The following is a 12,715-nucleotide window of genomic DNA, read 5'->3' on the forward strand; positions in this document are numbered from 1 at the left end:
AGGGATTCAGAGATTTGAGAAAAGGAGGGAATAGCAAAAGCTATTTCCCAGGGAAGCTGTGAACAATCCCGGTGCCCGAGTGGGTGGTGAGTGTGATGACAGGGGAGAGGCAGTCCGGGTCCACACAGTATCTTCTGTGTGCTTGAAGCTGCAGGGGCTGAAGCCTTCTCTGCTGCCTCTGCTTTGGGCAGACTGAGAGAGCTGTAGGCTTTCCTGCCCCAGGCCTTGGCGGGGAGCCCTTTCCCCTGGGGGGGCATGGTGGGCACCAGGGACTTCAGGGTGAGGCTTAAGGATGGTGACAGACCATGGCCTTCCCGCTGGCCTGTACAGGAAGCCCCAAACTGCCTGAGGAGAACAAACAAGTCTAAGCCATTGTTTCTGAAGGAGCCTCCTTCAGCAAGGCTCTAGGGACCCCCTGGGCCCAGGCTGGCTACTTGGACAACATTCTCAGCAGCACCATCCCCTTTCACAGCTTCCTCTTCTAAACCGCACAAACTTCCTGGAGAGTAGACACCATGTTCCTTTCACAGGTGAGGGAATGAAGCTTGGAGACACTGTGAGGTGGCTGGGGTCGCGCAGCGGGTGGATGATCCTGCTCCTTCCTGGCCTCCCTGTGATCAGAGGGCTAGTCTGAGAGAGCAACGCATCCGCCAAAGGAAGCAGAGGAAATGTAAGGCCCCAGGGATCCTGCCAGGTGCAGGAAGGAATTATGGAAGTGGGCGTGGGGGAGGGAGAAGGGGAACACCCATCTATAGGCCCATATCCTGAGACCCGCAGTGCACGGTTTGATTTTGGTTCCTCACTGAGGCCTTTCCAGCCTTTTAGGAAGCAGAGACTGGCAAAATGAGACTTAACCATCTCCTTCCAAAGTTGGGGAATAACACCCATTCCGAGGATGGCAAGGCTAGGAGGTTAAGGCCCTAAGGTAAAAATTACTCTACTGTGAGTAGTGTGAGATAAGAGTCATCAAGTTTATTGCTAGCTCCCTAGTCCATGGTGGGTCTAGCCTGGGGAAGAAGATGGGAGGGGGGCTGAGCAGTATAGTCCCCTCCTTTCCCTTCACCTGCCAACAGCAGGACTCAGCTGGGAGTCTAGCTGGCTGCTTCTCTCAGTGCTCAATGACTCACACTGCAAGAGCTCGTGGATTGGTGAGACATTCTAGCTCAGAGCCCTTTTAGTCTGTGACAACTTGACCCATGGATCAGCCCATAGATTATGTTGATTGTACCCAGGATGTGCATCTGACCTATAGGGTAATTCTTAGGATGGCCAGTGATTTATGCTGAAGCCTGGCTTAAGGAATCTTACTGGTAAGAGTTACCTCAGCCAAGGTGGTGGTTTCCTACTCTCACCATCCATCAGAATTACCTGGGGAATTTAAAAAATATATGGATACTTTGGGAAGCCGTGGTAGAGGATCACTTGGGTCCAGGAGTTTGAGACCAGTTTAGGCAACATAGTGAGACCTTGTCTCTACCAAAAAAAAAAAAAATCAGAAAATTATTTGGGCTTGGTGGTGCATGCCTATATTCCCAGATACTCAGGGCACTGAGATGGAAGGATCACCAGAGCCCAGGAAGTTGAGGCTGTGGTAAGTTGTGATCTGTGCCACTGCACTCCAACCTGGGTGACAGAGTGAGACTCCCAACTCAAAAAAAAAAGAAGTCTTACATAATTCTAATGTGCAGCCATGATTGGGAGTCATGAAATCAAGCCAATCGTCTCTGGGTCATCTTGGTTTTTGGCCTTTGTTGATTATCTTTTCCTTTGAGGATTAGTTACACTTTCTTTGTATGTTGAATAATTTTAGATATAGTGAATGTTATATTGTCGAGACTCTGGATTTTTTATATATTCCTCTGAAGAGTATTTACATTTCTGTTTCAGCAGGCAATTGTTGTGGTTAGACTTAAACTACAGTTTGGTCCCATCTGCCATGGGTAACAGTTCAAATCTCAATTCAGTTCCTTTAGTCTTAGCTGCAAGATTCTTTGAGTCTGAACAAATCATGTATGCATGGATCAGGGGTCAAAGACTTGGGCAGAATTTGTACACAGGATTAAAGTCTCCATTTCCCTAGTTCTCCTTCAGCATTCCCCTCCTCACTTTCTAGCAGCCATGGCAAGTTCCCTAGGCCAGAATGATGGGGGGCTTTCTGCAGAAATTTTAGCTGCTTACCTCATGAAACAAACAGTACTCTGCAGTCACTGGGGTGAAGTAATCTACAAATGCCACATAGGTCAAATTGATTGACAGTGCTGTTTAAGCCTTCTATATCCTTGCTGATTTTCTGTCTAGTTGTTCTATCAATTATTGAGAGTGGGGTTTTTAAATCTCCAACTACTAGCCAGGTGCAATGGTGTGCACCTGTAGTCCCAGTTACTCAGGAACCTGAGGTGGGAGAATGCCTTGAGCCTAGGAGTTCGAGGCTGTAGTGAGCTACGACCGCACCTGTGAATTTCAGCCACTATATTCCAGTCTGGGCAACATAAGCTTGTCTCTTAAAAAAAGTAAAAATAAAAACTCCAACCACTTTTGTTGAATTGTCTAATTTTTCTCTCAATTTTGTCCATTTTTGCTTCTTGTAGTTTAGGGCTTTATTGTTGGGTATGCACACCTTTGTAGTCATTACTTCTTCCTGATATATTGACCCTTATATTATTTTGAAATGTCCCCTTTGTCTCTGGTAATATTTCTCGCCTTTTTTCCCTTTATTTCATAGCTATAGTGGGTACAAATAATTTTTTATTCCATGGTTGCATTATATAGTGGCAAAGAAGTCTGGGCTTTAAGTGTACCCACCACCCTCATCTGTGCACATTGTTCCTGCTAGGTGACCTTTCAGCTTTTCCCCTTTCCACACTCCCCCTTCTGAGTCTCCAGTGTCCATTATATCATTCTCTATGGCACTACAGATCCTTAGTTTAGCTCCCATGTGTAAGAGAACATGCAGTATTTGGTTTCTGAGTTAGTTTACTTACTCAGATGTTCTCTAATTCCAACCAAGTTGCCACAGAAGACATTATTTTGTTCTTTTTGATGACCGAATAGTATTCCACAGTGTATATATGCCACATTTTCGTTATCCATTGATCGGTTGATAGGCATTTAGGTTGATTCTGCATCTTTGCTATAGTGAATTTTGCTGTGATAAACATGCAGGTGCAGGTGTCTTTTTCACATAATGATTTCTGTTCCTTTGGATAGATACAAAGTAGTGGGATTGCTGGATTAAATGGTAGATCTACTTTTAGTTCTTTGAGAAGTCTTCATACTGATTTCCATAAAGGTTGTACTAATTTACACTCTTGCCAATAGTGTATAAGTGATCCCTTTTCTCTGTATCCGCACCAGCATCTCTGGTTCTTTTTTTATTTTTTAATAATGGCCATTCTGACTGGTGTAAGGTGGTATCTCATTGTGGTTTTAATTTGCATTTCTCTGACAATTAGTGATGTTGAGCATTTTTTCATATGTTTGCTGGCCATTTGTATATCTTCTTTTGAGACGTCTGTCTGTTCATGTCATTTGTCCATTTTTTAATGGGGTTATTTGCTTTTTTCTTGCTGATTTGTTTGAGTTCTTTGTTAATTCTGGATATTAGACCTTTGACAGAAGTATAGTTTACAAATATCGCCCCCCATTCTGTAGGTTGCCTATTTACTCTGTTGATTATTTCTTTTGCTGTTCAGAGGCTCTTTAGTTTAATTAAATCCCACTTCTTTATTTTTGTTTTTGTTGCATTTGCTTTTGAGGTTTAGACATAAATCCTTTGTCTAGGCCGATGTCTAGAAGAGTTTTTCCTAGGTTTTCTTCTAGGATTTTTATGGTTTCAGATCTGACACTTAAGTCTTTAATCCAGTTTGAATTAATTTTTGTGTACAGGGAAAGATATCCAATTTTCCCAGCACCATTTGTTGAATAGGGTGTCCCATGTGTCTGCTCTTGTACCAGTACCATGATGTTTTGGTTACTCTAGCCTTGTTATATAATTGTAGTAGGATAATGTGATATTTCCAGCTTTATTCTTCTTGCTTAGGATTGCTTTGGCTATTCTGGCTCAATTTTGGTTCCATATGAATTTTAGAATTATTTATTGTCTTAGAATCTATTTTTTCAGAAAATAATAGTCACTTTTGTTCTCATTGTAACTGTTTGCATAGTATATGTTTTTCATCCCTTTGCTTTAACCTTTTTGGGTCTTTGAATCTAAGGTGTGCTTCTTGCATACAGCATGTAGTTTGTTATATATAGTCTGACAATCTCTGCCTATAGAGTGTTTAATCCATTCATGATTAATGTAATTAATATAATTAATTATATGGTTAGATTTATATCTGCAATTTTGCCATTAGTTTTCTACTTTTTAAAAATTCTCATCTCTGTTTTTGTTCCTTTGTTCTTTTACTGCCTTCTTGTTTGATACATATTTTAATACATCATTTTAATTCCTCTGTTGATTTAAAAATTTTATATACTATACAAAAATTTATCTAGCTTTTTGCTGAGTTTTCTGCTATACCATACCAGGAGATGATTTCTTTCTTATTGTTGAGCCATCTATGCCATATTTACCTGGAATAAGTCTCACTCAACTTTGATATACCATTTATGTAAAATTTGGTTTAATATATTAACTTTTTATCAATAATTTTTTTTTTTTACTTTTTTTTTTTTGAGTTGAAGTTTCACTCCATCGCCCAGACTGGAGTGCAGTGGCCGCTCCTGGCCACCGCAGCCTCAACCCACTGGGCTCCGGTGATCCTTCCGCCTCAGCCTTCCGAGTAGCCAGAATTACAGGTGCGCACTACCATGCCCGGCTCATTTTTGATTTATTGTAGAGATGAGGTCTCACCAAGTTGCCCAGGTGGGTCTCGAACCCACGGGCTCAGGAAATTCACTCACCTCAGCCTCCCAAAGGTGCGGGATTACAGGCTGAGTCACCGAGCCCGGCTTACTTTTTACTTTTAAAGATGTGGGGTACAAGTCAGGATTGGGAACATAAGTGGTCTAGGTACAGGTGAAGTTTCGAGCCTCCCATTGGACCTCACTTTGCCTGGATTAGGATTAGGCACCCTTATTGATGTTATGTGCCGCCCCTTTCCCCTGGCAGTATCCTGCTACTGCCAATCCCTTTTTTGTAGTATTATGACAGGTGTTCAGGGTCTGCTTATGAGTGAGAACATGTGGTACTCAGTTCTTTGTTTCTAGGATTGGTCACTGAGTATGATAGACGCCAAATCCATCCAAGTTGCTATGAAATCCATAATTTTGTCCTTCTCTATTGCTGCATAATATTCCATCATTTGTATATCACAATTTTTTTAATCCAGTCCAGTTTTGATGGGCAGCATGGTTGGCTCCATATTTTTATTATTTTATTTTATCTTATCTTATCTTATTATTATTTTTTTTTAGTTGGAGTCTCACTCTGTCACTCAGGCTGGAGTGCAGTGGCATGCTCACGGCCACCCCAGTGTTGACCTGCTGGGCTCCAGCAATCCTTCTACCTCAGCCGGTTCCATGTTTTTGCTACTGTGAATAGTGCTGCAATAAACATGTGTGTGCAAGTATCTTTTTGTAGAATGATTTGAGTTCCTCTGGGTATATGCCCAGAAGGGGGATTGCTGGGTCATATGGAAGGTCAATTTCTAGTTCTTTTAGAAATCGCCACACCGTTTTCCATAGAGGTTGAATTAGTTTGCATTCCCACCAACAGTGTAGAAACAGTCCCTTTTCTCCACATCCTCACCAGCATCTCTTGTTTTTTGTTTTATTAATGATGGCCATTCTTACTAGAATTAGGTGGTATCTCAATGTCGTTTTGATTTGCATTTCTTTGATGATTAGTGCGGCTGGGGATTTTTTCTTGTGTCTGTTGACTGTGTGTATATCTTCTTTTAAGTAGTGTCTATTCATGTCTTTTGCCCATTTTTTAATGGGAGTGTTTGTTTTTTTTCCTTTCAACATGTTTGAGTTCCTTGAAGATCCTGGATGTTAGGGCTTTTTCAGATGTACAGTTGGCAAATATTTTTTCCCATTCTGTGGGCTGTCTTCCTGTTCTCTTGATGATTTCTTTTGCTTTGCAGAAGCTTTTCAGTTTGATGAAGTCCTACCTATCTTATCTCTTATGGCATGGGCATCTGGAGTTTTGATCAGGAATTGGTTGCCTATTCCAATTTCTGTAAGGGTGTCTCCTGCGTTTTCTAAGATTCTTATAGTTTGAGGTTTTACATTTAGGTCTTTGATCCATTTGGAGTTTATTTTTGTGTATGGAGATAGGTAGGGGTCCTGTTTCATACTTCTGCATGTGGTCAGTCAGTTTGTCCAGCACTGTTTACTGAATATGTTCTCCTCTCCCCAGTGGTTGTTGGTAGAGGTTATGTTGAAGATGAGTTAGCTGAGAAATTGAGGTTTTTCTTCAGGAATAATCTCTATTCTGTTCTATTGGTCTACATGCCTATTCTTGTACCAATACCAGGCAGTTTTGATTATTGTAGCCTTATAATAAAGTTTAAAGCTTGGGAGTGTGATGCCTCCCATTTTGTTTCTTTTGTTTTGGCTATTCATGATCATTTTTGCTTCCAAATGAATTTCTGTATTGTTGTTTCCAGGTCTGAGAAGAATGATGATGGGTTTTTTGTTTGTTTGTTTTTTTGTTTGTTTTGAGTTGGAGTCTCAACCTGTTGCCCAGGCTGGAGTACAATGGCACACTCATGGCCACTGTAACCTCACCCTGCTGGGCTCCAGCGATCCTTCTGCCCCAGTCTTCCAAGTAGCTGGAACTGCAGACACACACTACCACGCCCAGCTAATTTTTGATTTACTGTAGAGATGAGGTCTTGCCAAGTTGCCCAGGCTGGTTTTGAACTTGCGGGCGCAAGATGATGGTAATTTAATGGGCATTTTTGCCTTGAATCTGTATATTGCCCTGGGTAGGGTGGATATCTTAACAGTGTTGACTCTTTCAATCCATGAGCATGGAATATTTTTCCATTTGTTTGTGTCTTCTTTGGTTTATTTGAGTACTGTTTTGTAGTTTTCATTATAAGGGTCTTTCCCCACTCTGGTTAGGAAGATGCCAAGGTATTTCATTGTGTGTATGTGTGTGTGTGTGTGTGTCTATTGTGAATGGGATTGTACTTTTTATTTGTTTCTCTGCCTGTTTGTTGTTGATGTATACAGATGTATTTGTTTCTCTGCCTGTTTGTTGTTGTTGTTACATGTTGATTTTATACCCTGAGACTTTGCCAAAGTCTTTTATCAGTGCAAGGGGGTTTTTAGCAGATTCCCTTGGGTTTCCCAGGTATAGGAACATATTGTCTGAAAAGAGGAATAGCTTAACTTCCTCTTTTCCTATCTGGAAACCCCTGATATCCTTCTTTTGTCTGATTGCTTTAGCTAGGACTTCCAACACTATGTTGAACTGGAAGGGGGAGAGTGGACAACTTTGTCTTGTTCCAGTTTTCAGGGGAAATGCTTCCAATTTCTGTCCATTTAGTAATATGTTGGCTGCGGGTTTATTGTAGATGACTTTTACTATTTTGAGGTATGTTCCCTCTATACCTAGGAGTTAAGGTTTTTCTGAGTCAGAGTCTCACTCTGTCGCCCAGGCTGGAGTGCAGTGGCATGCTCATGGCCACCGCAGCCTCGACCTGCTGGTTCAGGTGATCCTTCTGCCTCAGTCTTCCAAGTAGCTGTTTTTTTATATTTATTGTAGAGATGAGGTCTCACCAAGTTGCCTGGGCTAGTCTCAAACCTGTGGGCTCAGGTAATTCTCTCACCTTGGCCTCCCAAAGTGCTGGGATTATGGGTGTGAGCCACCACACCTGGTCAGGCTTTTTTAAAAATTTTTATTTTTTAAATCAGGAAAGGATGCTGGATTTTGTTGAAAGCCTTTCTGCATCTAAGGATGTAATCATGTGATTTTAAAATACATAACGGTATATCATGTGGTAATTAAATATATCTGTTGAGGCATTTAATGACATCTATGGCCTCGTGGATGGTAAGACAGGCCTGCATCTGAGGAATGAAGTCTACTTGGTCATGACGAATAATTTTCGAGATGTGTTGTTGGCTCTGATTCGCTAGAATCTGGCTGACAATGTTTGCCTATGTGTGCATCAGGGATATTGGCCTACAGTTCTCTCTCTTTGCTGGGTCTTTGCCTGGTTTGGGTATCAGTGTGATGCTAGCTTCATAACGTGACTTGGGGAGAGTTCCATCTTGGTTGACTCAAATACTTTCAGTAGGACTGGTATCAGCTCCTCCTTGTATGTTTTGAGAATTCCACTGGAAAGCCACCTGGCCCAGGCCTGTGTTTTGTAGGTAATTTTCTTAGGACAGAGTCAATTTCCCAGGCTGGTACTGGACTATTTAAGGCCTCTCTTTCTTCTTGTTTCAACCTTAGGAGGCTGTATGATGTCAGAAAGTTCTACATTTCATTTAGTTTTGCGAATTTGTTTCCATACAGGTGTGCATAATAATCTTTGATCATCTTATGTATTACTTTGGAGTTGGTTGTAACTTGATCTTTTGCGTTTCTGACTGTGCTTATTTGGGCTTTCCCCCCTCTTTTTCTTGGTCGGTCTGGCTAGGGGTTTGTCAATCTCTATGATATTTTTGTCTTCTTTTTTTTTGAGTTGGAGTCTCACTCTGTCGCCCGAACTGGAGGGCAGTGGCTGCTCCCGGTCACTGCAGCCTCGACCTGCTGGGCTCCGGCAATCCTTCCGCCTCAGCCTTCCAAGTAGCTGGAACTACAAGCGTGCGCTACCACCACCCGGCTAATTTTTTGATTTATTATAGAGATGAGGTCTCACCAAGTTGCCCAGGCGGGTCTCGAACCCACGGGCTCAGGCAATCCACTCACCTCAGCCTCCCAAGGCGTGGGATTACAGGCTGAGCAGCCGAGCCCGGCTTATTTTTGTCTTCTATGTCCTGTATTTGGGCTTTTACTTTGGTGATTTGGATTCTTCTGCTGAAGTTAGGGTTCTGGTGGTCTCACCTTTCTAGCTCCCTTAGGTGATTTGGTAGGCTGTTGACTTTTGATCTTTCTATTTTCTTGATGTGTGTTCATAGAGATATAAATTTCCTGTGAGTACTAATTTCATGGCATCCCAGAGGTTTTGGTAAGATGTGTCTTTGTTTTCAAGAATATTTTAATTTCTGTTTTGATTTCTGTGTTGACCCAGGAGTTTTTCAGCATTGTGCTGTTGAGTGTCCATGTCTTTGTGTGTTTTAGGGGGATTTCATTGGTGGTGATATTTATTTTTATTCCACCATGGTCTGAGAAAGTGTATGGTAGTATTTCAATCTTATGATACTTGTTCATGCTTGATTTATAGCTGAGGATGTGGTCAACCTTGGAGTATGTTCCATGTAGTGATGAGTAGAATGTGTATTCTGTGGTTGTTGGGTGGAGTGTTCTGTAGGTATCTATTAAGTTCATTTGGTCAAGTGTCACGTTAAGGTTCTAGATCTCCTTATTGATTTTTTGCCTCAATGATCTATCCAGGGTTGTTAGTGGGGTATTTAGATCCCCAGTTACGCTAGTGTTAGAGTCAATATCCTTTTTTAGTTTACTTAGTAGTTGTTTTATAAATCCTGGTGCTCCTATAGTGAGTGCATATATATTTAGGATGGATATTTCTTGTTGATGGATTAAACCTTTCTTCATTATGTAATGTCCTTCCATATCTTTTTACATTTTTGATAGCTTGAAGGTTGTTTTGTCTGATATTACAATTCCAACTCCTGCCTTCTTTTCTGTTTGTCTGAAAGTTTGTTTTCCATCCTTTAACTTTGAGTCTGTGGGTGCCCTTTGTAGCAAGATATGTTTTTCTGGAGGCACTGTACTGTTGGTTCAGGTTTTTTTTATCCAGTTTGCCACTCTGTGTCTTTTCAGTGGTATATTTAGTCCATTCACATTCAGGCTGACTGTTGAAATGTGAGTTTTTCCCTGTCACGAGTTCTTTTTTTGAGTTGGAGTCTCACTCTATCACCCAGGCTAGAGTGCAGTGGCCTTTCAAGTAGCCAGTGTCATGAGGCTCTTATAAAGTTTTTTTATTTGTTTTAACTTTTGGGTTGATGTATGTGTGTATTTTCAAGTTTGCAGTCACAGTGTATTCTCTATTGATTCTGTGTTTTCCTGATCTCTTGGGAAATAAGTGGTTGTTCTTTTTTTTTTCCTTTTGTGCTTAATACCTTCTTAAGCATCTCCTGTAGAGCTGGTGTGGAAGCAGCATAATCTCTTAGGAACTGGATGACTGGAAGACTTTTAATTCTCCATCGCTGTTGAAGCTTAGCTTAGCTGAATAGAAAATTCATGGTTGAAATTGTTACTTTTTGAGAACTTTGAAGATTGGAGTCCAGTCTCTTCTAGCTTGTAGTGTATCTGCTGCTATTCTTTTCTTTTTTCTTTTTTTCTTTGAGTTGGAGTCACTCTGTCGCCCAGGCTGGAGTGCAGTAGCATGCTTGTGACCATCACAGCCTTGACCTGCTGAACTCAGTCAATCTTTCCACCTCAGCCTTCCAAATAGCTGGAACTACAGGTGCACACTACCATGTCTGGCTTATTTTTTAATTTATTGCAGAGACAGGGTTTCACCAAGTTGCCCAGGCTGGTCTTGAACCCCTGAGCATAGGCAATCCTCTCACCTCAGCCTCCTAAAGTGCTGGGATTACAGGTTTAAGCCACTGTACCTAGCAGTCTGTTGCTATTCTAACTGGTCTTCCCCAGTAGGTAGTCTGACCTTTCTCTCTTGCTGCCTTTAGGATTTTTTCTAAGTGAATTACTATGTGTCTGGGAGTTGATGTGTTGTAGAGGTTCTTTGAATCTCATGTTTTGGGATGGTTATGGCTCTGATGAGATGAGGAAAGTTTTCTTAGATAATCTCATGGAATGTTTGTTCTAAGGTGTTCTCTGTTTCCCTTTCTGCCTCAGAAATGTTGACCAGGCATTAGCTTGGCCTTTTAATATAATCACACATCTCTTGGAGACTTTGTTCCATCTTTTTAAGTTTCCTTTCTATGTTTTTAACAATTTGGGTTAGTTCCATATTTCAATCTTCAAGCTCTGAGATTCTTTCTTCTGCTTGGTTAACTCTGTTTTCCATGCTTGTCAGTATGTTATTTATTTCATTCACTGTATTCTTTGTTGCCATCATCTCAGTTTCAACTCTTTCATTCTTTCTCCTTGCCTTTCATTTTTATTCCTCCTCTCCATCAATACCTTGATATCTGAGTTTGTGATTTGAGACCAGTCTTTCTGGGGCTCTTCATTGTTTAAGTTCTGAAATCTGTAGTCTCAGGTACTGTCTTTCTAGGGATCTGGGGGTTACCTGTGTTCTTCTGTTGATTCTTCATTTGTGATGGATTCTCCCTCCCTTTTTTTTCCTCTTTAATTCTGTTGCTCAGTGGGAAGGGGATAGTGTTCACTTCTGTTTGCTCAACCCCCTATTCTTCCTTAGGCTGAGCTTCTGGATTTGTTCAATTTTGAAGCCAGGCTGGTGGCAAGGGGCTATGCTGTTTTTTGTTGTTGTTGTTTTTTGCAGTTTTGAGATTTTATTAAGGTGTAATGGGCAGAACTATGGTTCAGAAGCTAGCTGCAGAACACAGTATCTGCTGAGTAGGGTGTGGGCCCCCTGGAACCCACTTCTCACCATCTTACAATATGTTCATGCAGTGGGAGCATATGTATACTCCCCTACTCATCTGCTGCTAGGTCTCCTGCTCCAACTGCATGTGTCTGTGAATAGTCCAGTGTAGAGGGTGGGGCATCTGGTTTTCCAAGCTGGTGCTGGTATCTCTGTTATTGTGCACTTGGAATATCCTCTTTGGGCCAATGTTGGTTGATCCCAAAGGGGTGAGGAGATCGCCCCTCAGTCTCAGTATGTAGGCTGCTCTGTACTGGGCAAGCTAAAACAGGTCTCTCCCTGGGTTAGGGGACAGAGAAAACGGCATTGGCCTACATCTTCTCCTCCAGTGGGGCCCAGCTCCAGATTTCCTCTCCACATTTTCTCCATGGTCCCTACTGCCAGTGTTTGCCTGTTGCCAAAGGTGGTGAGGTTGGGCCAGGTGCCAGGTGCCGAGAGGTAGCTGATCTCTGCTGCCTTTTCCTGAGATATTCCCTGAGAATTGAGGATGTTCCTGTGCATGGGGTGGGGGGTGCCAAATTTAGAGCAGTGGTAAATTGCAGCCACTTCTGCAGGGGAGCCCAGGTGCTTTTTCCCATGTTTTCTCTCAGTCAGACATTTGCTCACCCACTTGCACACACACACGCAGATTCATCCTTATGCACACTCACCCATGACTCACATACTCTGATCAGTTCCATTGCTATTTTGTCCCCTTCTCAGCTTAATTTTTTATCCTAGTAGTTCTGGAAGCAGAGAAGTCCAAGTTCAAGGCACTGGAAGATTTGGTTGTGTTCTCCAGAAGGGAGGAAAGCTGTGTCCTCATGTGGGAAGGCAGGAAGGCAAAAGAAGCAGAATTTTGTATTCTTAAGTTAATGAGGGAGACGCATCAATAATCTTCTTTTCTACTAATGCCCTTCTGATGTTTTAGTATAGGTTATGTTGGCCTCCAAAAGGAGCTGGAGAGTGTTTAATCATTTTCTATTATTTGAAAAAACTTTATATAAGATTGGAGTTATTTTTTCCTTCAGTGTTTGGAAGAATTCACTAGTGAATCTATTTGCAACTGCAGTTTTCTT

Source organism: Carlito syrichta, unplaced genomic scaffold (assembly GCF_000164805.1).
Source record: "Carlito syrichta isolate Samal-C Ts95f unplaced genomic scaffold, Tarsius_syrichta-2.0.1 Scaffold305117, whole genome shotgun sequence".
In the NCBI taxonomy this organism is placed as follows: Eukaryota; Metazoa; Chordata; class Mammalia; order Primates; family Tarsiidae; genus Carlito; species Carlito syrichta.